The 26,279-nt window shown below is 34.4% G+C and overlaps 1 long non-coding RNA gene across 1 annotated transcript; it reads right to left on the bottom strand.

Moving 5' to 3' along the window:
- Positions 1–920: 920 nt before the first annotated feature.
- LOC131152323 (uncharacterized) lies at positions 921–24,895 on the bottom strand. Its single transcript, XR_009135921.1, has 2 exons — positions 24,142–24,895; positions 921–953 (listed from the first exon to the last, which is right to left on the bottom strand). It is a non-coding gene; the product is annotated as an uncharacterized LOC131152323 (long non-coding RNA).
- Positions 24,896–26,279: the final 1,384 nt, after the last annotated feature.

Genomic DNA, 26,279 nt, shown 5'->3' with positions numbered 1-26,279 from the left:
ATTAAAGAAGAGTTTAACATCTAAACAGATCTCTGGTTTTTAAATTAAATGACTCACTTGATTAAAAATCTAATTAAAAGTTTGAAAACACCATTTAAACATTTAAACCCAACTTTAAAATTAAAGGACTCATTCAATTAAAAATCTCATTAAAAGTTTAAAAGATCCAATTAAACCTTTAAAGCTCAGCTTTCAACCACACATCACTTAATTTTCAAATCTGACTCAAGGATTGTCATTCAGATTTGAACTGAACTTTAAGAATGAACATTGAATATTTCCTAGCACCGAATAAATTTTATGAAAAACTCAATTTAAAATCATGGTAAGAATGACTTTCCTTTCTCACTTACCTCAAAGTTTAAAAAGCTCTCTTGAGATAACTGGGCTTTCATAATGGGGCTCCAGTTACGAAAAGGACCCAAGGGCTCAATTAAGCTTAAAATTAACTTTATTACACCACGTCTTTTCACGAAGGCCTAATAAAAATTAGGGTGTCAACAGTGGGTTTTATGGATTTTAAACAATAATGTTTAACCAAATATTGATGGAGGGATTGACTTGGTTAATTGGATATTTTCGTAACAAGTTAGAATCAACGGGCTAACTTGTAACTAAGAAAAAGTTTTTAAGTGACATACGTGTATGTGTGTGTGTATATGTATACATGCATATAAAATTTTTTAGCCATGCAATGGGTGCTACTTAACTTTTTGTTTGTCATGATTGTAAGTCTTCAATACAATCTAATATGAAGAGCATGTGAAGTAAATCTTGCCCATTTCAATGTTTACATTATCATTAATTGCATCTCCCTCTCTCTTTTTCTCTATTTTTTTTTTTTTTTTTGTCATGATTGTGTGGGTTTGTGTGTGCATAAGGTGTATATAAGTAACTTAGGCCTCATTGAGTCTTTCATCCCTAAAGCAGTAAGAGTTAAGGGGCTATTCTACCTATCACTACTTCTCCCTAGCTAGCCCAACCCAATGATCATGGCCAAAATCAAGTTTCCTTGCATCAATTGTGCTTTCCTTCTTATACTAGTTTTGATTCATCATGGAATCATGTCTTCTGAAGGAAGGCAATTCATGAAGATAGAGAACGTTGGCAACAATGGGAATGAAATGGGGCAAGATCATATAGCCAAAAACTTTATTCTCCACTCTGAACCATTAGCCCACAATCTTGCAGCTACTAATTATTTCAGACCTACAACACTGGGCCCGAGCCCAGGCAATAGTAATCCGCCCCATTAGCCAAAAGCATAGCTATGTAATTTAGGTGTTTAAACTACAATAAAGCAATGTTGTTGTATGTTAGCTTTATGTGCTAAGTACTTATATCCATGCCCATAAAGCATGTAGCTCGATTGGCTATCTAGGACAACACCTCATTGAGGGTGGTGACTAGTTAAAATCATAAGGCCACTATATATATAGTTGGAGGAGTACTATCATAAGTTCAACGACTTTTTTGTATTGTTGATATTTTAAGATGCTTTCAAGTCACCTTTAATGTTGAAAAAAGGTGAAGTGCTCGTTGTTTGTTTGAATGTTTTATTATTAAGAGATAACATTAATAGGTTCTACTCTTTGTTTTCTTTTTCTTGTTTCATGCATTTAGTCAAGAAAAAAAATCACCAAAAAGAAAATACAGTTGTTAATCAAGCCTCAAGAATGATTTCATTATCTTTGTGTTATGCCGCCACACTATAAAGCCCATTCGGCTTCAAAGGGAGTAGGCAAAGCATTAGCCTAATGTTAATTTTGTATAAATTGTGAAATATACAATTTAATTTTTGTAAGTACTAATAATAATTGAATTAATATCTTTGTAACCACTAATAAACAAATTGAATTAATAATTTATTCAAACACAATATGATTAATTAATATAATTTTTTTTGTTCTGGTATAACAAATATTTGTTAGGGTGACATTGTCTTTATTAATCTAATAAATTTTTTTCCTTGGTTTACGCTTCATTAACATAAATGGTAATAATTTTTTATTATTATTTATTTTTAAAAAAATATGGAATAACTTACTAGTTTGTTTGTGTTGTCAATGTATCACATATCTAAACTAATAAGATAAATAAATAAATTTAAATAAACATATACTTCAGATAAAAAAATAAAAAATTTAATAAATGTTGTTAACATCATATTTTGTCTAGATGTCAATTTACCAAAACACAGAACATGGCCAAATGGCCCAAATCCACATTTTTTTTTTTTCCAAAAATTCAGAAAAATTGTAAATTTAATATTTAAAATTTGCATGATGTGAATTGTAAATGGATATTTATATATATATATATATATATATATATATATATATATATATATATTAAAATTCAAAATTGTCACCTAATTGTTGGTTTTAGATGTCAACACTCATTGGAATTCATTTGATTTCTAAATTTTATAATTAGGATGCAATTATACCATAATTTATAGGGCTTGGTCATAACCCAATCCATGGGTCCCATCACTTCTTCAACCTAAATCCATCTTTAACCCAGAGCCAATTTTGACCACAGTCAAGTTATGCTTGGAGAAGGATCCCAATTTTATTTTTTTTAGGCTTCATCAAATCCTTTGAACGGCCCTTTTGGTATGTGCACACTCGTGCCTATAAATACCCCATAAAAGAATAAAGAAGGAAGCATTTGGGGGGAAAATGAGAACTTTTGGTATACCAGAGTACTAATACCATCATAATACAAAAGTAACTCTCCCAAAATCACCTATACAACCCAAGGTACATAAAACATATCCATACACAGACAAATAGCAGTGTCTCACTAACACTAACTTCAACCCCAAAACCACTAATCCTGCCCGGAGCTCTCTTAGCTCGTCTCTCTAGATTTCTTGAAATATTAAAAATTAAGGAGTGAGACACCTCTTAGTAAGAGGAAATAAATTATTGTCAGTGTGTGGTAACATGAGTTTTAATGTATCATAGCACGTTCATTTATTAAATAATTTAACTGAGTAATCATGAAAACTATACTCATATTCATATATATACACATTTACAACCATATGTCTTTCTCAAAAATATGTACGTGCTCAATTCGTTTCTCTGGGTTCAAAACCCAACATGTTTGTAAATGTACATTTATCATGTCTGTAATGAGGAACCAACCTGAGTGGATATTCATATATCACCATCATGTAATCACCCCACATGACCGGATTGTGCGGCCCGAATGCGGGACTTAACCATGGTTGGCCTACCATGCTAAGTCAAAACAATTCTCGTCTGTAGTACGATTGGCCCACCGTAGCCTTGTTTAGACCCAGGGGTGGTTAACATCTCTTTACAGGCTCAATCAACTTCCAATACCAATAATCTCCCCAAGAAGTGTTGGTGCACTAACTCATTCGCAAGAAAGACCTTAGGTCCTTGCACATACACATAAAATAATTCTTATAATAACTTATATAATCAGGGGATTTAATTGGAGAAAAACTTGACTTGTAGGCAAAAGTTGTGAGGATTCGGGTGACCAAACCCTTAACCAGTCAAAAGGTTGACTTGATTTCGGACGACCGAACCATTTTGGTCGTAGCGTCCTAGGGCGACCGAACCACTAATCTAACTTTTCCTAACAACTCGGTAGCTTGAACTTGTATGTTCAAAATACGCTCAAGCAACCAAACACATGAGTTCGGTTAACCGAACTTCAGAAACTGGCACTCGAATCTCAGACAATGTGGAAATAGCCTTGGTCCAACAAAACGAACCCATGCTCAGGCGACTGAACTTCAAAAACTAAATTTTTTCATTGTCTCTGTTCAGGCAACCGAACCCTGGTTCAGCCACCCGAAACTCTCAGGTTGAAATAATTTGTGTCGCGGTTAAGCACAGTTAAATGAGATTAATATTTCTTAATGGTTTTAAAACAATATTAATAATTTCCCCCATGTCCTTAACGGTTATAATTTTCCCTACTTCTATATATAGGGGAAAATTTGTGAAAATTAGTATAGGATTAGCAAGATCATTAGTGAAAAATCCTCTCAAATTCAAATAGCCTATTTTTCCTATACTATTTCAAATACTCTCATATACTCCTTCCTATGATCAATCCAAGTATTATGAGAGTTCTTATTGTGCTAGTCCTCTATTTTACATTGCTTAAAACTCTCATCTTTGTGGTTGTTGATTGTTTTATTTTTAAGAGTGAAGCAAAAGTATTTCGCACAAATTTAATTTGATAAATATTGAGTTGGGAAACTTCATTAGTTTGAGGATCTTAGCATTGTCATTGCAAGATTTCCTAAAGCAATAATTTTTGTGTGCAAAGAATTTTTACAAGCTATATTTCAAACAACTCTTGTGCTTATTTCATTGAGGAAAATCTTTTGAGTTAGTTTGAATATTTTTATCAGTATCTTTGAAACCCTAATCTGAATATTGAGATTTGTTATATCTTGTTTCAAATAAATAGCTTGTTTGTACACTCTTGAGTATATTTGATACTATACATTACTGAGTGTTGATAGCACACATACACATCACTGAGCTTACAATTCCTATATCGTTGATGTGTGATTGATTGAGTATATTGTGCGTATTGTAGTACATATCTACTTGTTGAAGAAGCATATTTTCGTGTGCGTAAATTCTCATACATTTGTTGTATTCCAAGCGTGGGCCTGAAGAGGGAGACTAGCCCTGTTGAATAGTCCTAGATTGGCTTAGACTCGGTTAGGAAAGTTAGGTACACCATCCTAGTAAGATGTAGGTTGAGGTCAGCCCCGCTAATTGACCTGGTCATAGACGGTGCCGCTCCACCCGTTAAGCGAGCTATAGTGGAATCCTTGTGCTGGTGAGCCAAGGAGGGGACGTAGGCACTTTGGCCGAACCTCGATCACATATCGCGTGTGCTATTTATTTTTTCTGCACTTTATATTACCGCAAATGTATGTTTTATTCATGATTGCATAGACAGACCCAAGGTTGTGTAATACTGCTATTAGATTGGTTGACCTAGGGATAAATTTTTAAATCTCCAATTCCCCAACCCTCTTGGGATTGTACCAAATATAACACTGTTATTTGTTTACTTTTATTTTTTAGGTTTGGATTATTACAGTTTATATAGAATTTCAACCGAATAACATGGATGCAACAACTTGGAATGAATAGGTGCAATCATTTGTCTTTGTTTGACTAAGGACGTGTTGTATCATGTCTTGGATGAGAATTCTCCAGCATTAGTTTGGTAAAAACGGTAATGCCAATATATGTCTTAGGGTTCGTCAAAATCTGTAAGTGCAGTGGAGAAAGACTAAGAATGTAGTGTTAGAGATATGCTATGTGTTTCATCGGGTTCGGAGTGCCTCATGGCTGATTCTTGAATCTTAGTCACTGGATGCTTTTATCCTAGAAAATGGTTTGACATCTACAAGTCAGTTTATACTAATTTCATGCAAAATATTTGTTATTGGAAATGTCAAAATAAAAATGTATGATGGTGTTGTAAAAGTCATATGTGATGTAAAACATGAATCGGGTCTAAGGAAGAATGGTATTTTCATTGGAAATTTTAGACTGCAATGGATATTTGTATGAGTCTGAATGTGAAGAAATGTAAATGTGTGGCAACTTGATAATGATGAAAGGGGATAAAGTGGCGAGAAATATCTTTGCACTACAGGATGTTATAGTTGTAGGTGGAGTTGCAACTGTTGAGTATGAGTCGGATTTCTTGTGGCATATGCAGTTAGAGCATATGGGTGACTACATATATTCAGATATTTGGGAACCGATGATGATTGTATCAAAGGATAGATGTATGTATTTCGTGGGTTTATCACAAAGGGTCTTGGTGTACTTCAAGTAGTGGCTGAGGTGGAAAACCAAACCGGGTGAGAGATTCTCAAGTCAATTATTAGGACTGAGTACGCTGGTTTTGTTCAAGAAGTTTTGTGAGCAGGGCAGGTTATATGCAAGGTTTGCAAGGTACTTCTTGGTGAAGTCAATGAGTATGGCTAATTTCTTATGTGATCGATCATCAAAAGAATCGTTAGATTGGAAAGTTACAGGTGAATGGTGGGCAGGTTCTGCAGTAGACTACTCTATTGTGAGCAATATTCTAGTGATGGAGGATCTAGGCTTGGTGTTGTGTCCGGACAATACATCTTTCTGGGTCATATGAAAAGTGGGTGCAATTTGGGTGGTCCTATGACAAACAAAGGGGTGATCAAGGACATGACTTTTGTTGTTAAAGTCATGGATAGCATACTCAAGTAAAGGAAGAGAAACAAATGCTAGAAAACTGCAGTAGCAGCAATCATGTTATTTAGGTGGAGTTAGTGACTTGGGGTAGAAATGTGGGGAGTTATATCTTAGGTCAATAGTATCACGGTATGAATGGGCATGCGATGCAAGTGGAGCAACAGACTCAAGGTAGAGATGACATAATTCATATTGCAGGGAGTTTTCAGCTCGAGAGACCAGCAGGATCACAATGGGCTTATGTATTCTATCATACCACTACTCGGGTGTGTGAGTTGGTGAGGGTTCCAGTGTGGAAGAGGGTGATAGGATGTCATGGAGTGATGTATCTGTTGTGTGTGAATAACACGTTATTGGCCGGAAAGGCTTTGACTGAGGCTAATCTTTTGTATACTCTGTTGAAAGTTTTTGACATGAATGTGTTGGGTACGGCCAAGATGGGTCTTGGTTTGCTGATTTTCTTGAAAAAAAACTATAGGGAGATTGATGTTATCTCAGGGTGGCTTTGTCCATAGAGCTACAAGGAAATTGATGTTATCTCAGGGTGGCTTTATGGACAGAACTGCAGGGAGATTTTTGTTTGCTATCTCATAGGAGTTCTGTGAAAAATCTATATGGAATATCTACCGCTCGGTACCTAAGGACGAGTTGTGATGTCCGGGATATGTTAAAGGTCCTCCATGATTGTGTAATGGAGTGTTTCAGCAGGCAACAGAGTGAACTGTCAGTTATCAGTTTTGTTGAAGATTATGTAGGGGGCTTTGGTAATATAAGGCATGCAACAGCTTTTGTGTTTAGTGTTGTGGGATGGTCTTATTGGAAGCCTAGGATGAAGTCTTTGGGTATTGCATCTACAACTATATCGGGGTTGATGGCAGAAGCTGAAGCTACAATCGGCATGTTCAAGAGGCGTTACTTGGACTTGGTGCATGTCTCCAAGTGCTAGAAGGGAGATGGTCTCAAACGAATGTTCAGAGTTCAAGGTGGTGCACTCAAATATATTTTTCGGGTTCTCCTAAGGGGCATATAATAGGAAGGTGAAGATTTTTGTTTATGGTATGACTCTTATACTTTGGGAGTTTATAAACAAAGGGAAAACCATATGGATGTCATCTTGGTGTAGGGTAGCAGTAAAGACTTATCGACAATGAAACACCGAGAGCTGGGAAATATCTGAGTTTAAAAACTCATCGATGAGTTATCTTCTCTGGCTCGTCGAAGAGTGACCTGTTTTTGTCGACGAGTGGTCGTTGGGTTATGAGAAAATATTTGAATTTTGATTGTAAATGGTGTGACAATTAGGGATTCAGGGGGAGGGGGGGGATGTCTCCAAGGGCTTGTTCTATCTATCTCTCTATATATATGTGTGTGTATATATATATATGTGTGTATATATAAGGGTTTGTTCTATCTATATATATATATATATATATGTGTGTGTGTGTGTGTGTGTGTGTGTGTGTGTGTTTTTGGGGATATTTTGACAAGTAAGAGAATAAGAGAGAGTGAGAGAAGGAGATAATACCATGGTTGGCCTACCAGGCTAAGTCAAAACAATTCTCTTCTATAGTACGATTGGCCCACCGCAACCTGGTCCGGACCCAGGGGTGGTCAACATCTCTCCGCAGGCCCAATCGAATTCTAATACCGACACTCTCCCCGAGAAGTGTGATTACACTGACTCATACACATAAAATAATTCTCATAATCACTTATATTATCATGGGATTTAACTGCATAAAAATTTTGTTGACTCTATGAGTCCAATCTGGTTTTGATAATGAAAAATCCCTTGGTATTTGATCTGTGCATTGAGTTTGTGAACAGGAACTATATTAAGCATGCACTAAAGGATAACGAGTCATGGAAGTCACAAAGTAAAGCTAACATATCTTGTCAAGATCCTTGGAACTCAAAGAGTACGAGAATCAAGATGCAAGTGGCAAAGTTCAAGAACATCTTGGGAATTGGTATTTAGAACTCATGTACTTACATTTTCATATGATTTAATTTGAGGCTCAACGTAACTTAGAATGAATTTAGGATTCATGCATTTCATGTACATCATTAGGGTACTTTCATGGACTTAGAAATACTTTTAAAACCATACAAAATATGTTTTATAAAAGACCCAAGAAAAAGAGCAAAGAAGATTTTTAAATTAGAAAAGGAAAATTGAGAAAAATGGGACTTCAGTAGCCTAAACTCACCCTCAGTAGCCTGAAGAATTTCTTCAGGAGCCTGAAGATTAAGTTCGGTAGTCTGAAGAATTAATGGGAAAACACAGCAAGTTGGCCGAGCCACCTCGGTTGCCTAACCCTAGAACCTCAGGCGCCTGAACCACTTCAGAAGCCTGACCCTATCCTTAGGCGCCTTACCCTACATCCTAAGTTAAATTTTCAAAGGGTTAAGGAACTTTAGTCACCTGGGTGTTCACCCTCGGGCGCCTGAACCTACGGGAAAGTTAAAATTGTGATTTTTATTAAACGAACTCGCAAAACATTTCTTTGATCCAACGGCTAAGATTAATCCTAAGGGTAAGACACTATATATACTAAATATCTAAACCCTAGAATGAAGCTAAGACACTAAAGAAAGAGAAGAACACATCTTGTTGAAAGAATATTGAAAATTTGCTCCTATTGCTATACGATTGCCTACACTTCAATCTCTAACCATCAAGATTGGGCAAATCAACTCAGAATCTCAAAGGGAACTTGTTTACTCATCTGAATTCTCATTTGAGTATTGAGGTTTGATCATTCAATTTATTATCTTCAAGAACTTCTCATCTCATTACTTGTTCTTGATTATCTTTAGAAAAGTTTGATCTTGTGTGTGTTCATACATATAAAAAATTGTTTTTGAAAAGATCATTACTTGAGAAAGTTGTTTAGCTATTAATTGATTGTTTTTTTATTCAAGAGTATATATGTATATATATGGTTTTCGTAGAGCATATTATTGAAAAATCTATTTTTTATTAGGTATTAAAAGGTGGATCTTGAAATTGCTTATACATATACATATTTATTTTAAACAATATCGTTACTTGATTAAGGTTGCGTTATTGATTTAATGGTTTGATTCAAGTGTGCATTCAGTTATAGGATTCATATTTTATATATATTAAAACACTTGAGAATATATCCTTGGTATTCATAAATATCTATTTTATTAAGGGATATTTTCTTTGGAAAATCTTATACTCAGTATTTTGATCTTTGAATTACATATCATATATATATTAACATATTACAAAGATCGGGTTGTGATTAAATATTTTGAAAGAAACCCTTTTGATATTTATTGATAAAATATTCAAGATAAGTTTTTTAACAAGTTCACATTAGACATATTTGTGCTTCTTTACAAAGTGAACTAGAACCCTAATATACTCTAAAGCATTTTAAATATATCATTACGTGGGAGTTTTGGTTAAAGAGGGTTTGTGTGTTGAAGCATATCATACATAAAACCATTGTATCATTTTCATACATTCATGAGCTTCAAGTTTAATCATATGTTAATGTGTTAGGAATTTGATTTGTACTCACACGCTTTTGTTAGAAGCATTTTTTAGTGTTATTTTTCAGATTCTATTGTATATACGATTCGGTGTGTGAATCGGTGTGTGAGGAGAGAGTTGTATCTCTTGTAAGCAGCAAAGTAGGAGGGAGCTATGCCTCTTGTAAGCAGTGGATTATAAAGGAAGCTTCATCCCAATTTAAGGAACAGGGATTTAGTGAAATCCTTAAGTGGTTGCTCAAGGCGAGGACATAGGCCAAGTCGGCTAAACCTCGTGAAATTTGTGTTTGTCTTCTCTCTTCCCTTTACTCTTTATTTTCAACACTGCATTTAAATTGTGTATATTGCATGTATAGGTTGGATAGCCTTACACATAAGTAATTGAGTAACAAGAATTCATTGGTAAATATATATAAGAAGGGTTTAAGCCGTAAATAAGTGTCAAAAAATTTTTTAAATACCCAATTCACCCCCCCCCCCCCCCTCCTCTTGTGATTACACCTAATTCAACATTTGGTATTAGAGTGGGTTTACATAGACTTGATAGTTAATTTGTAAAACAATCACATGGCACACATTAGTGTACTCCATTCGGTAAGGGACACTCATCCACTAGGCTACCCATTTTCTGTGGTGTAAATTACACCTATTGGAAACGTAAGAGAGCATATATCTGCTGAACGTAGATTGGAAGGTTTGGAAAATAGTGACTAAAGGAAATCACATTCCCATAAAAGTAATTGATAAGATTAATGTACCTAAAACTGAAGATGAATATACTAAAGAGGATTGGAAATCAGTTCAAATCAATGCCACTGCCATGAACTTACTTTTCTGTGCATTAGATGTCAATGAATTTAATAGGGTAATGGCATGTAACTCAGCTAAAAAAATTTGGGAAAAACTAGACGTTACATATGAAGGCACTAAGGAAGTCAAGGATAGTAGGATAGACATGCTCACTAGTGAATATGAAGCATTTAAAATGACAACTGATGAATCCATACACTTTATGTACACTAGATTCACACACATGATTAACTCTTTAAATGCTCTTGGAAAAACTTACCCTACTTATGAGTTGATCAGGAAAATACTTAGGGGATTACCTCTAGTGTAGGAAGCGAAAGTTACGGAAATAGCAGAAGGGATAAATCTCAAGGAGATGTCGGTGGATGAACTCATTAGATCACTCATCACCTATGAGCTGGCAATAAACGAGAGGAAAAATTAGCAAAGCAAAGCTAAAAAGGTCACTGCACTTAAGGCATCATCAAGCTATTCAAGTGAAGGAAGCGATTCCGAAACGGATGATGACATGGCCTTGCTAACAAAGAAGTTCGGGAAGTTCTTGAAGAAGAACAAGAAGTTCAACAGAAAATTCCGGAACTGTAAATCGAAAAGAGGAGAGCAAAGCATGAAGAAAAAGAAGGAGGATCCACCCACATGCTACAACTACCGAGAAGTTGGACACATCAAGCCTGAGTGCCCCAAGCTCGTGAAAGGCTCAAAGAAAAAGAAGAAGGCGCTGAAATTCGGTTGGGATACACACAACACTAGCGGTTCAAAATCTGAGTCAAGCGACAACGAGGTTGCCAATCTATGTCTAATGGCACATGATGACCTTGAGGTACAATTATCTTTTTCATCATCTTCATATTATTCTAGTGAATCTAAAAATGAAAATGATATGATTTCATATGATGAACTAAAACAAGAATACCTGTACACTATTAAAATGCTTGAGAAGAAAACAAAGAAAATTTGAGAAGCAAAGTCAAAGAACTTTTAAATCTAGTTGAACACCAAAATGAATCCCATGCATCTTTCATAAAAGATAAAGATTTGAAAATTGAGTTAGAAAAGGATTTGAAAGATAAATCTGAAATTATTTGTAAATTTACTGAAGGGCAAAACAATTTTGAAAAGCTTCTAGGATCTCAAAGATATTCCCTAGAAAAGGAAGGGCTCGTTTTTAATGGTAAGGAAAATATAAAGAAAAGACATCTTTACATGGGTTATTTTACAAAAGAGTCAAAGTTATATGCTCCAACTAAGAATTATTATAGAAATACTACATGCTTTAAATGTAGAAGGTTAGGTCACATGCAATTCGACTGTCCTTTCAAAAATAAAGACGTAAAAATAAAGAAAGTATGGAAGGTCAAAGGTCAATCAAGCACTAACCCTCCTAGACCCAAGACAATCTGGGTACCAAAGCTAGTTGTTTAATTGTGTCTTGCAGATATGTTTAAGATCAGCATCCTCAAAAGATAGATGGTATATGGATAGCGGATGCTCACACCACATGACTGGGGATAAAGCAAAGTTCACATCCACCATACCCAATGATTAAGGGTTTGTTACTTTTGGAGATAATGCTAAGGGAAGGATCACAGGTGTAGGTAAAGTCAGTAATGATTCCCCACTCATTATAGATGATGTTTTATTAGTTGAAGGTTTAAAGCACAATATATTGAGCATAAGTCAACTATGTGATAAAGGCTACAAAGTATCATTTAAACATGACAAGTGCATAGTTGAACACAAAACTGATAATAAGATACTATTTATTGCTAAGAGTCATGAAAACTTATATACCACAAGCTTTGATAACTTAACTTCACAGAATGTGACATGCTTATCTGATATGAATGAAATAAGCTAGAATTGGCATAGGAGACTAGGACACACAAACATGGATTTAATCTCAAAACTAGTTAAGAAGGAATTAGTTAAGGGACTGCCTAAGACTAAATTTGTGAAAGATAAAATTTGTGATGCATGCCAACTAGGAAAACAAGCAAGAACAAACTTCAAGAAGAAGAAAGAGATCTCCACTACTAGGCCACTTCAAATACTACACTTAGACTTATTTGGACCAAACCCAATTCAGAGTTTAGGAGGAAAATCATACGCTTTTGTCATAGTTGATGATTTTTCAAGATACACATGGGTACTATTCTTAGGTCACAAAGATGAAGCATGTGAACAATTTATAAACCTGTGCAAGAAAGTCCAAAATGAAAAGGGATATACAATTACTAAAATTCGAAGTGATAGGGGTAGAGAATTTAACAATCAAGGCATGGAAGACTATTGTAATTCATTAGGAATTGACCATAATTTTTCAGCTCCTAGAACACCACAACAGAATGGCATAGTTGAAAGGAATAATAGGTCTATACAAGAAATGGCCAAAACTATGCTTAACAGACATAAATTACCTAAATACTTCTAGGCCGAGGCAGTGAATACTGCCTGCTATGTGCTAAATAGAGTTCTGATTAGACCATCACTTAATAAGACTCCTTACGAATTATGGAATGGGTATAGACCAAACATATCATATTTTCATGTCTTTGACTGTAAGTGTTTTGTGCTTAGAGACAATGGGCATCTAGGAAAGTTTGATGTGAAATCATATGAAGGTATTTTCCTAGGGTATGTCTTAGATAGTAAAGCCAATAGAGTATATAACAAACGAACATTGACGGTCATAGAATCTATTCATGTAGTGTTCGATGAGTCAAATCCCTTCTCCAAAAGAACTGATGAAGATGAAATTGAATTAAACAAGGAACTAGAAGACCTATCAATTGAGAATGATTCAGAAAAGAAAAATGAACTTAAAGAATCATCCATTGAAATTGATCAAACTAAAAATGAGGTTAATGAACCACCTAAAGAATGGAAATACATAAAGAATCATCTCATAGAACAAATAATAGGTGAACCATTACGTGGAGTAGCCACTCGCTCCTCTCTTAGGAACATGGTTAGTCATTTTGCATTTCTATCTCAAGAAGAAAATAAGATTTCTATCTCAAGAAGAAAATAAGAATGTGAGTGAAGCTATATAGGATGAATCTTGGGTGCTGTCCATGCAAGAAGAACTAAATTAATTTGAGAGAAACAAAGTATGGACATTAGTTCCCAGACTTGAGGATAAGTCAATCATAGGGACCAAATGGATATATAAGAATAAGAAAGATGAATATGGAGTAGTTGTGAGAAACAATGCTAGATTAGCAGCTTAGGGATATAATCAAAAAGAAGGTATAGATTTTGAAGAAACATTTGCCTCTGTAGTTAGGATGGAAGCCATACAAATGCTTTTAGCATATGCATCTTTTAAGGATTTCAAGGTATATCAAATGGACGTCAAAAGCGCATTTTTAAATGGCTACATAAATAAAGAAGTGTATGTGAACAACCCCCAAGCTTTGAAAACCATAAGAATCCAAATCACGTGTATAGACTGACGAAAGCCTTGTACGGTTTAAAGCAAGCTCCTAAAGCTTGGTATGAAAGGCTAAGTGGTTTTCTATTAGAAAATGGATTTATAATAGGAAAGATAGATACTACCCTGTTCATAAAGTCTAAGAAATATAATATTCTCCTAGTACAAGTATATGTAGATGACATCATATTTGGCGCTATAGATAAAGAATTGTGTAATGAATTTGCTAATACCATGCAAAATGAATTTGAGATAAGCATGATGGGTGAACTAAATTTCTTCCTAGGACTTCAGATCAAACAAGCAAATCATGAAATATTCATAAATCAATCAAAGTATATTAGAGACTTACTCAAAAAGTTTAATATGGAAGACGAAAAAATACTATGTACACCTATGAGCACTTCATTGAAATTAGACAAAGATGAACAAGGTATACCAGTAGACGTCAAGCTATATCATGGAATGATAGGTAGCTTGTTATACCTGACTGCCAATAGATCAGATATAATGTTTAGCGTATGTTTGTGTGCAAGATTTCAGTCTGCACCAAAAAGTCTCATTTGCTAGCTGTTAAACGGATACTCAGATATCTGATAGGAACCTTGGACATTGAGTTATGGTATCCTAAGTACACATCCTTTGAGATTCTTCAGATGCTGATATTGCGGGTAGCAAAGTGGATAGGAAGAGCACTAGTGATACTTGTCATTTCTTAAGACACTCCTTGGTCTCTTGGTTTTCCAAGAAACAAATTTCAATTGCTCTTTCCACAGATGAGGCTAAATACATAGCGGTAGGTAGTTGTTGTGCTCAAACGCTTTACATGAAGCAACAACTAAAAGATTTTGGATTAAGTTATGAAACAATCCCTATAAGATGCGATAATACGAGTGCAATAAATATCTCAAAGAATCCCATATTACATTCACGAACTAAGCACATGGAAATACAACGTCACTTTCTTTGTGATTATGTATAAAAAGGGGATGTAACACTAGAGTTTGTATGCACGGATGAACAATGGGCAAATATATTCATGAAACCACTTGCGTAGGATAGGTTTATCCAAATTAGGCATGAATTAGGTCTCATGCATAGTCGAGAGGTTGCTTAGAATCATGTTAGATGATATAATTCAAGGGGAGCAACATCCTTACGATATAATCACTTGGTATTGCATTAATCAACAATTGGACATGTTTAAAACCTTAAGATGTCTAAGGGGAGAAGAACATAAGGGTACGTCTACTCATGCTTTAATAGTTTACACCTTTTTTGTTGATGTCAAAAGGGGGAGAAAATTGGAAGCAAAAATAATATAATGGAATTATGCAAAGAGGAAGATATGCAAAAGGGGAGAAACAGTTGTTGATGTCATGGATTGAAAGTTCAAGAGCATATTCATTATGAGCATATTCAGGAACTTTGGAATTATGCATAGAGGAAGATATGCAAAGGGGGAGAAACAGTTGTTGATGTCACAGATTGAAAGTTCAAAAGCATATTCATTATGAGCATATTCAAAAATTTTGTGTATGAACATGAGCATATTGTTATTCATTGAATATTTGATGCATTAATTGAGGGGGAGCCTTGTTAGGCATAACTCATTATATATTTTTGCTCGTGCATTTGTCATCATCAAAAAGGGGGAGATTGTTGACTCTATGAGTCCAATTCGGTTTTGATAATGATAAATCACTTGGTATTTGATCTATGCATTGGGTTTGTGAACAGAAACTATATTAAGCACACACGAAAGGATAACGAGTCATGGAAGTCACAAAGTAAAGCTAACATATCTTGGCAAGATCCATGGAGACTAGTAGGATCATAGTGGGCTCATGTGTACTATCAGACCACTACTCAGGTGTGTGAGTTGGTGAGGCTTCCAGTGTGGAATAGGATGATTGGATGTCGTAGAGTGATGTATCTGTTGTGTGTGAATAACATGTTATTGATTGGAAAGGCTTTGACTGAGGCTAATCTGTTAGATACTCTATTGAAAGTTTTTGACATGAATATGTTGGGTACGACAAAAATGGGTCTTGGTTTGCTGATTTGCTTGAAAAAAAAAAAAAAATTGCAGGAAGATTGGTGTTATCTAAAGGTGGTTTTGTAGACAAGGCTACAGGGAGATTGGTGTTATCTAAGGGTGGCTTTGTGGATAGAGCTATAGGGAAATTGATGTTATATCAGGGTGGCTTTATGGACGAAACTGCAGGGAGATTTTTTTTGGCTATCTCATAGGAGTTCTGTGAAGAATCTATATGGAATGTCTACTGCTCGGTACCCCAGGACGAGCTATGATGTCCGGGATATGTTAAAGGTCCTCCATGATTGTGTAATGAAGTGTTTCAGCAGGCAACAGAGTGAACCGTCAATTATTAGTTTTGTTGAAGATTTTGCAGGGGGCCTTGATAATATAAGGGTTGCAACAACTTTTGTGTTTACTATTGTGGGATGGTCTTATTGGAAGCCTAGGGTGAAGCCTTTGGGTATTGCATCTACAACTATATCAAGGTTGATGGTAGAAGCGGAAGTTGCCATCGGCATGTTCATGCGGCGTTACTTGGACTTGGTGCATGTCTCCAAGAGCTAGAAGGGAGACGGTCTCAACCAAACATTCATAGTTCAAGGTGGAGCAGTCATATATATTTTTTGGGTTCTCCTAAGGGGCGTATAATCGTCAAGGTGGAGATTGTTATTTATAGTATGGCTCTTATACTTCGGGAGTTTATAAACAAAGGGAAAAACATATGGATATGGTCTTAGTGTAGGGCAGCAGTAAAGACTCATCGACGATGAAATACCAAGAGCCAAGAAATATCAGAGTTTAAAGACTCGATCTTCGATGAGTGCTTCTAAAACACCGAGAGCCAGGAAATATCAGAGTTTAAAGACTCGTCAACGAGTGGTCTGCTCTAGCTCGTCGATGAGTGCCCTATTTTCGTCAACGAGTGGTCGCTGGGCTGCGAGAAAATATTTGAATTTTAAATGTAAATGGTGTGACGGTTGGGGATTCGAGGGGGGGGGGGGAGTCTCTAAGGGTTTGTTATATATATGCTCTTTCGAGGATATTTTGTTAAGAAAGATAATAAGATAGGGTGAGAGAAAGAGAGAAGATCATTAATTGTATTCTGAGACTTTGATTTTCATAGTGAATCTATTGTCGATTGCTCCCATGGATGTAGGCTTTGCCGAACCACGTAATTCCTGGTGTCGTTGCACATTTCTTTACTCTCTTTATCTTGCTATGGTTGTGCAATTTTTCTCTTTATCACCATTTTTGTTTGTTGCAAGTATGTATGTGTGATCTTTTATACAATGTTCATTCCGCTGCGCATTGTTGAGAGAGGTCACCCTTTTTTTTTAACAACAACATTATATGTGCTAGATACAATAAAGGTGATAGTAACTTTATAAATCATTAATGTGTCCAATGAGTTACCCATTTAACCCATAAATGTTATTTTATTTTTAAAAAAATAGATCATATTTTTCAAAATATTAAAGATAAAAATAATAAATAATCAAAATAATTTCTTTTTGAAAAGAATTAACTCACATATTGTGAAATTTAAAGATAACCAAGATAAAAAAAATACTTCTTAAAAATAATTTAACCCCCATTAATTTTATATATGTTTAACAAGTATACATTTTTATGATCCATTACTAATTAGATGGATTCGCGTTGATATTTTACGCATATGTTAATAAATAGGTCAATTCAATCCATATAAACCCCGCCAACTAACAACCCAACCCAAACCTGACCCGATGACCCATTTTGTTAGCCCTAGTGTGTGTGAGTGAGAGAGAGAGAGAGAGAGAGAGAGAGAGAGAGAGAGAGAGAGAGAGAGAGATGCAAATAATGTCTTTGCAAAAGTGGACAAGGCCCACATTATGTATGAAAAATAGTAATTTTCGGTTCGACCAATTGAAATCCTTGGTTGTATGCAAACCATTTGTAATGGACAATCAACTTAATTTGTTTTTTTCCATGGATGAATTAAGTAAACTAGACAAATATCAAGACAAAGAGAAAGTTAACTAACGTAGAATCCTATGCATGCATAAAAAGAAAAAGAAATCACATATACATGTGCGGTGTGTATTGCTTAAAATATTATATAGTTACAAGTTAGTCCATTAATTTTAACTTGTTGCAAAAATATCAAACAATTATTACAACTTACTAACTCAATCTTTCCATCAAAACTTAGTTTTAGAAATAAGGGTTAAACCCAAAAGAAAAAAAAAACTAACTTTTTCTCTTATACAAAAGAAATCACTAATAAAGAAGGGAGTATTTGGGGGGAGGGGGGGGAAATGAAAGCTTTTGGCATACCAGAGTACTAATACCATCATAATACAAAAGTATCTCTCCCAAAATCACCTATACAACCCAAGATACAAAAATCATATCCATACATAGGTAAATAGCAGTGTCTCACCGACACTAACCTCAACCCCAAAACCACTAATCCTGTCCGGAGCTCTCCAAGCTCGTTTCTCTAGATTTCTTGAAATGTTAAAAATTAAGGAGTGAGACACCTCTCAGTAAGATGGAATAAATTATTGTAAGTGTGTGGTAACATGAGTTTTAATGTATCATAACACGTTCATTTATTAAATAATTTAAATGAGTAATCATGAAAACTATACTCATATATATATTTATATATTTATATACATTTACAACCATATATATTTATCAAAAATATGTACGTGCTCAATTCGTTTCTCTCGGTTCGAAACCCAACATGTCTATATATATATATATATATATATATATATATATATATATACATTTACAACCATATATTTTTCTCAAAAATATGTACGTGCTCAATTCGTTTCTCTAGGTTCGAAACCCAACATGTCTGTAAACGTAGATTTATCATGTCTTTAATGAGGAACCAACTTGAGTGCATATTCATTTATCACCGTTATGTAATCCCCCCACATGACTAGGTTGTGCGGCACGAAAATGGGATTTAACCATGGTTGGCCTACCAGGTTAAGTCAAAACAATTCTCGTCTGCAGTACGATTGGCCCACCGTAGCCTGGTCCAGACCCAGGGGTGGTCAACATCTCTCCACAGGCCCAATCGACTTCCAATACCAACACTCTCCCCAAAAAGTGTGGTTGCACTGACTCATTCACTAGAAATACCTTAGGTCCTTGCCCATACACATAAAATAATTCTTATAATCAATAATATTATAAGGGGATTTAACTAGAGAAAAACTTGACTTATAGGCAAAAGTTGTGAGAATTTGGGCAACCGAACCCTTGACCGGTCAGAAGGTTGACTTGGTTTCGGGTGACCGAACCATTTTGGCCGTAGCGTCCTAGAGCGACCGAACCACTGATCTGACCTTTCCTAACAACTCGGTAGCCTGAACTTATATGTTCAAAATACCCTTGAGCAACCGAACACATGAGTTCGGTTAACCAAACTTCAAAATGGGCACCTGAATCTCAAACAATGTGGAAATCGCCTTGGTTCAACAAAACGAACCCATGCTCAGGTGACCGAACTTCAAAAACTAACTTTTTTCATTTTCCCTGTTCAGGAAACCGAACCAAGGTTCAGCCACCCGAAACTCTCGGGTTGAAATAACTTGTATCGCAGTTAAGCACAGTTAAACAGAATTAATATGTTTTAATGGTTTTAAAACAATATTAATAATTCCCCCCACATCCTTAACGGTTATAATTTGCCTTACTTTTATATATAGGGAAAATTTGTGAAAATTAGTATAGGATTAGCAAGATCATTAGTGAAAAATCCTCTCAAATTCAAATAGCTTATTTTTCCTATACTACTTCAAATACTCTCATATACTCCTTCATGTGATCAATCCAAGTATTATGAGAGTTCTTATTGTGCTAGTCCTCTATTTTACATTGCTTAAAACTCTCATCTTTGTGGTTATTGATTGTTTGATTTTTTAAAGTGAAGCAAAAGTATTTCCCACATATTTAACTTGATAAATCTTGTGTTGGGAAAACTCATTAGCTTGAAAATCTTAGCATTGTCATTGCAAGATTTCCTAAAGCAATAATTTTTGTGTGCAAAGGATTTTTACAAGCTATATTTCAAAAAACTCTTGTGCTTATTTCATTAAAGAAAATCTTTTGAGTTAGTTTGAATATTTTTATCAGCATCTTTGAAACCCTAATCTGAATATTGAGATTTGTTATATCTTGTTTCAAAGAAATAGCTTGTTTGTACACTCTTGAGCATATTTGAGATTATACATTATTGAGTGTTGATTGCACACATACACATCACTGAACTTACAATTACTATATTGTTGATGTGTGGTTGATTGAGCATACTGTGTGTATTGTAGTACATATTTGCTTATTGAAGAAGCATATTTTCATGTACGTAAATTTTCATACATTTGTTGTATTTCAGGCATGGGCCTAAAGAGGGAGACTAGCCCTGTTCAATAGTCCCGAATTGGCTTAGACTCGTTTTGGAAAGTTAGGTGCACCATCATAGTGGGCTCATGTGTACTATCAGACCACTACTCGGGTGTGTCAGTTGGTGAGGCTTCCAGTGTGGAAGAGGGTGATAGGATGTCGTGGAGTGATGTATCTGTTGTGTGTGAATAACATGTTATTGGCTGGAAAGGCTTTGATAAAGGCTAATCTTTTGGATACTCTTTTGAAAGTTTTTGACATGAATGTGTTAGGTACGGCCAAGATGGGTTTTGGTTTTCTGATTCGCTTGAAAAAAAACTGCAGGGAGATTAGTGTTATCTTAGGGTGGCTTTGCCTATAGAGCTACATGGAAATTGATGTTATCTTAGGGTGGCTTTATGGGCTGAACTGCAAGGAGATTTTTGTTTGCTATCTTATGGGAGTTCTGTGAAGAATCTATATGGAATATCTACCGCTCGGTACCCAAGGATGAGTTGTGATGTCCGGGATATGTTAAAGGTCCTCCATGATTGTGTAATGGAGTGTTTCATCAGGCAACAAAGTGAACCGTCAGTTATTAGTTTTGTTGAAGATTATGTAGGGGGCTTTGGTAATATAAGGCTTGCAACAGCTTTTGTGTTTACTTTTGTGGGATGGTCTTATTGGAAGCCTAGGATGAAGTCTTTAGGTATTGCATCTACAACTATATCGGGGTTGATGGTAGAAGCTGAAGTTGTCATCAACAAGTTCAAGCGGCGTTACTTGGACTTGATGCATGTCTCCAAGTGCTAGAAGGGAGACGATCTCAACCGAATGTTCAGAGTTAAAGGTGGAGCATTCAGATATATTTTTCGGGTTCTCCTAAGGGGCGTATAATCACCAAGGTGGAGATTATTGTTTATAGTATGGCTCTTATACTTCGAGAGTTTATAAACAAAGGGAAAAACATATGGATGTGGTCTTGGAGTAGGGTAGCAGTAAAGACTTATCGACGATGAAACACCGAGAGCCAGGAAATATCAGAGTTTAAAGACTCGTCAACAAGTTGTCTTCTCTGGCTCGTCGACGAGTGCCCTGTTCTTGTCAACGAGTGGTCGCTGGGCTGCGAGAAAATATTTGAATTTTGAATGTAAATGGTGTGACGGTTGGGGATTCGGGGGGGATTCTCGAAGGGCTTGTTATATATATGTTATTTTGGGCATATTTTGATAAGTAAGGGAATAAAAGAGGGTAAGAGAAGGAGAGAAGATCATTGTATTGTGAGACTTTGATTTTCATAGCGAAACTCTTGCCGATTGCTCTCACAAATGTTGGCTTTACCGAACCACGTAATTCCTGGCGTCGTTGCACTTATCTTTACTCTCTTTATCTTGCTATGGTTGTGGAATTTTTCTCTTTATCACCATTTTTTGTTTGTTGCAAGTATGTATGCGTGATCCTTTATACAATGTTCATTCCAATGCACATTATTGAGAGAGGTCGCCCTTATTTTTCACAACATTATATGTGGTAGATACAATAAAGATGATAGTAACTCTATAAATCATTAATGTGTCAAATGAGTTACCCATTTAACCCATAAATGTTATTTTATTTTTTAAAAAATAGATCATATTTTTCAAAATATTAAAGATAAAAATAATAAATAATAAAAATAATTTCTTTCTTAAAAAAATTAACTCACATATTGTGAAATTTAAAGATAACAAAGATAAATAAATACTTCTTAAAAAAAAATTTAACTCCTATTAGTTAAAAATATTAAACAAAAATTTTATATTTAACAAGTATACATTTTTATGATCCATTACTAATTAGATGGATTCGGGTTGATATTTTACACATATGTTAATAAATAGGTCAATTCAAACTTAAATTCTTATAAATCCCACCAACTAATAACCGAACCCAAACCTGACCCGATGACCCAATTTGTCAGCCCTAGTGTGTGTGAGTGAGAGAGAGAGAGAGAGAGAGAGAGAGAGAGAGAGAGAGAGAGAGATGCAAATAATGTCATTGCAAAAGTGAACAAGGCCCACATTGTGTATGAAAAATAGTAATTTTCGTTTCAACCAATTGAAATCCTTGGTTGTATGCAAAACCATTTGTAATGGACAATCAACTTAATTTGTTTTTTCCCATTGATCAATTATGTAAACTAAACAAATATCAAGACAAAGAGAAAGTTAACAAACGTAGAATCCTATGCATGCATAAAAAGAAAAAGAAATCACATATGCATGTGCGTGTATTGCCTAAAATATTATTTAGTTTCAAAATATCAAACAATTATTACAATTTATTAACTCAATCTTTCCATCAAAACATAGTATCAGAAATAAGGGTTAAACCCAAAAAGAAAAAAAAAACACTAACTTTTTCTCTTATACAAAAGAAATCACTAACAGCTTGTTTGGTTAGGCGGAATAGTTACTCCTTGAAATAAGATAAAATATAGTTTAAGTTTTGTGAATCAAGGGAATAGTTATTGCATATATACTCATAATTATTTCATTCAATGAGTAATAAAAAAGTAATAGATATTCCAATGATAAAATTTAGGAATAGTTATTCCTTGTCTATTTCATATTATAGACTCATAAAATATTTCATATCATTATTTGTTTTGTAGTAACAAAAAAATTTCTTGTATAATATTAATTGTAATTAACATACTAAAACTAAATTATTCTTACAATAGATATTGGGCAAACAAACGTAACCTAAGAATCCAAATATACTAGTTAAAATAATTCCACTTTTAAACTAATTTCATTCTCTTGTAAATATACTGAATTATATAAATTTCATTATCTTGTAAATTATTAAAGTCACTTTCACCTTAGACTATGAACTTAATTAAACAACTTTGGAAAGATTGACTAAGAATTGCAAATAATAAGTTAAATCAGATCTTTTAAATGCGAAGAAAATATTACTTTGATAAAAATATATTAGCTATTAATTTTTTTTTTTCGGTGGAAACTTCTTGAAATGTTAGTTAACATTTTTCATCTCTTCAAGCTTATTCAATTAAACTCACCGTATAACATGAAAATGTTTTTTAATATTTTATAGGAGAATAAATTTATTAGTGGTAAAATAAGTTTAGACAATATAATTGGGTTCTTAGTATATTTATTTTAACGCTGGTAGATAGAAATATAAAAGGAAAAAGCAAGTGGGTTTTATGGATTTTAAACAATAGTTTTTAACTAAATCTTGATGGAGGGATTGACTTGGTTAATTGGATATTTTCGTAACAAGTTAGAATCAATGGGCTAAGTTGTAACTAAGAAAAAGTTTTAAATGACATACGTGTATGTGTGTATGTATATGTATTTGTATATATGCATATAAAATTTTTTAGCCATGCAATGGGTGCTACTTAACTTTTTGTTTGTCATGATTGTAGGTCTTGTATACAATCAAATATGGAGAGCACGTGAGGTAAATCTTGTCCATTTCAATGTTTACGTTATCATTAATTGCATCTCTCTCTCTCTCTCTCTCTCTCTCTCTCTCTCTCTCTCTCTCTCTCTCTCTCTCTCTCTCTTTTTTGTCATGATTGTGTGGGTTTGTGTGTGCATAAGGTGTATATAAGTAGCTTAGGCCTCATTGAGTGTTTCATCCCTAAAGCAGTAAGAGGTAAGGGGCTATTCTACCTATCACCACTTCCCCCTAGCTAGCCTAACCCAATGATCATGGCCAAAATCAAGTTTCCTTGCATCAATTGTGCTTTCCTTCTTATACTAGTTTTGATTCATCATGGAATCATGTGTTCTGAAGGAAGGCAATTCATTAAGATAGAGAACGTTGGCAACAATGGGAATGAAATGGGGAAAGATCATATAGCCACAAACTTTATTCTCCACTCTGAACCATTAGCCCACAATCTTGCAGCAACTAATTATTTCAGACCTACAACACCGGGCCCGAGCCCCGGCATTGGAAATCCGCCCCATTAGCCAAAAGCATAGCTATGTAATTTAGGTGTTTAAACTAGAATAAAGCATTGTTGCTGTATGTTAGCTTTATGTGCTAAGTACTTATATCGATGCCCATAAAACATGTAGCTCGATTGGCTATCTAGGACAACACCTCATCGAGTGCGGTGACTAGTTAAAATTATGAGGCCACTATATATATAGTTGGAGTTGTATTATCGTAAGTTCAGCGACTTTTTTGTATGGTTGATATTTTAAGATGTTTTCAAGTCCCCTTTAATGTTGAAAAAAGGTGAAGTGTTTGTTGTTTGTTTGAATGTTTTATTATTAAGAGATAACATTAATAGGTTCTACTTTTCTTTTTTTTTCCTTGTTTCTTACATTTAGTCAAGAAAAAAATTCCCCAAAAAGAAAATACAGTTATTAATCAAACCTCAAGAATGATTTCATTATCTTTGTGTTACGCCGCCACACTATAAAGCCCATTGGGCTTCATAGGGAGTAGGCAAAGCATTAGCCTAATGTTAATTTTCTATAAATTGTGAAATTTACAATTTAATTTTTGTAACTACTAATAATAATTGAATTAATATCTTTATAACCACTAATAAACAAATTGAATTAATAATTTATTCGAACACAATATGATTAATTAATATATTTGTTTTTTTGTTTAATCTAATAAATTTGTTAGGGTGACGTTGTCTTTATTAATCTAATAATTTTTTTTCCTTGGTTTACACTTCATTAACGTAAATGGTAATGAATTTTTATTATTATTTATTTTTGAAAAAAATTATGAAATAATTGACTAGTTTGTTTGTGTTGTCAATGTATCGCATATCTAAACTAATAAGATAAATAAATAAATTTAAATAAACATGTACTTCAGATAACAAAATAAAAAACCTAATAAATGTTGTTCACATCATATTTTGTCTAGATGTCAATTTACCAAAACACAGAACATGGCCAAATGGCTCAAATCCACCTTTTTTTCCCAAAAATTCAAAAAAAAATTGTAAATTTAATATTTAAAATTTGTATGATGTGTGAATCAAAAGAATTGTAAATGGAAAATTATATATATATATATATATATATATATATATATTAAAATTCAAAATTGTCACCTAATTGTTGGTTTCAGATGTCAACACTCATTGGAATTCATTTGAACTCTAAATTTTATAATTAGGTTGCAATTATACCATAATTTATAGGGCTTGGCCATAACCCAATCTATGGGTCCCATCACTTCTTCAACCTAAATCCAACTTTAACCCAAAGCCAATTTTGACCACAGTCATGTTATGCTTGGAGAAGGATCCCAATTTTTTTTTTTTTTTAGGCCTCATCAAATCCTTTGATCGGCTTTTTTGGTATGCGCACCCTCGTGCCTATAAATACCCCATGAAAGAATAAAGAAGGAAGCATTTGGGGAAAAAATGTGAACTTTTGGTATACCAGAGTACTAATACCATCATAATACAAAAGTAACTCTCCCAAAATCACCTATACAACCCAAGGTACATAAAACATATCCATACACAAATAAATAATAGTATCTCACCGACACTAACTTCAACCCCAAAACCACTAATCCTACCCAGAGCTCTCTAAGCTCAGCTTTCTAGATTTCTTGAAATGTTAAAAATTAAGGAGTGAGACACCTCTCAGTAAGAGGAAATAAATTATTGTCAGTGTGTGGTAACATAAGTTTTAATGTGTCATAGCACGTTCATTTATTAAATAATTTAACTCAGTAATCACGAAAACTATACTCATATCCATATATATATATATATATATATATATACATTTACAACCATATATTTTTTCTCAAAAATATGTAC

The sequence above is a fragment of the Malania oleifera genome, chromosome 3, assembly GCF_029873635.1.
Source record: "Malania oleifera isolate guangnan ecotype guangnan chromosome 3, ASM2987363v1, whole genome shotgun sequence".
NCBI classification, from domain to species: Eukaryota; Viridiplantae; Streptophyta; class Magnoliopsida; order Santalales; family Ximeniaceae; genus Malania; species Malania oleifera.
The sequence above is the reverse complement of the archived record's forward strand: the minus strand, read 5'-3'. Positions and strand labels throughout refer to the sequence as shown.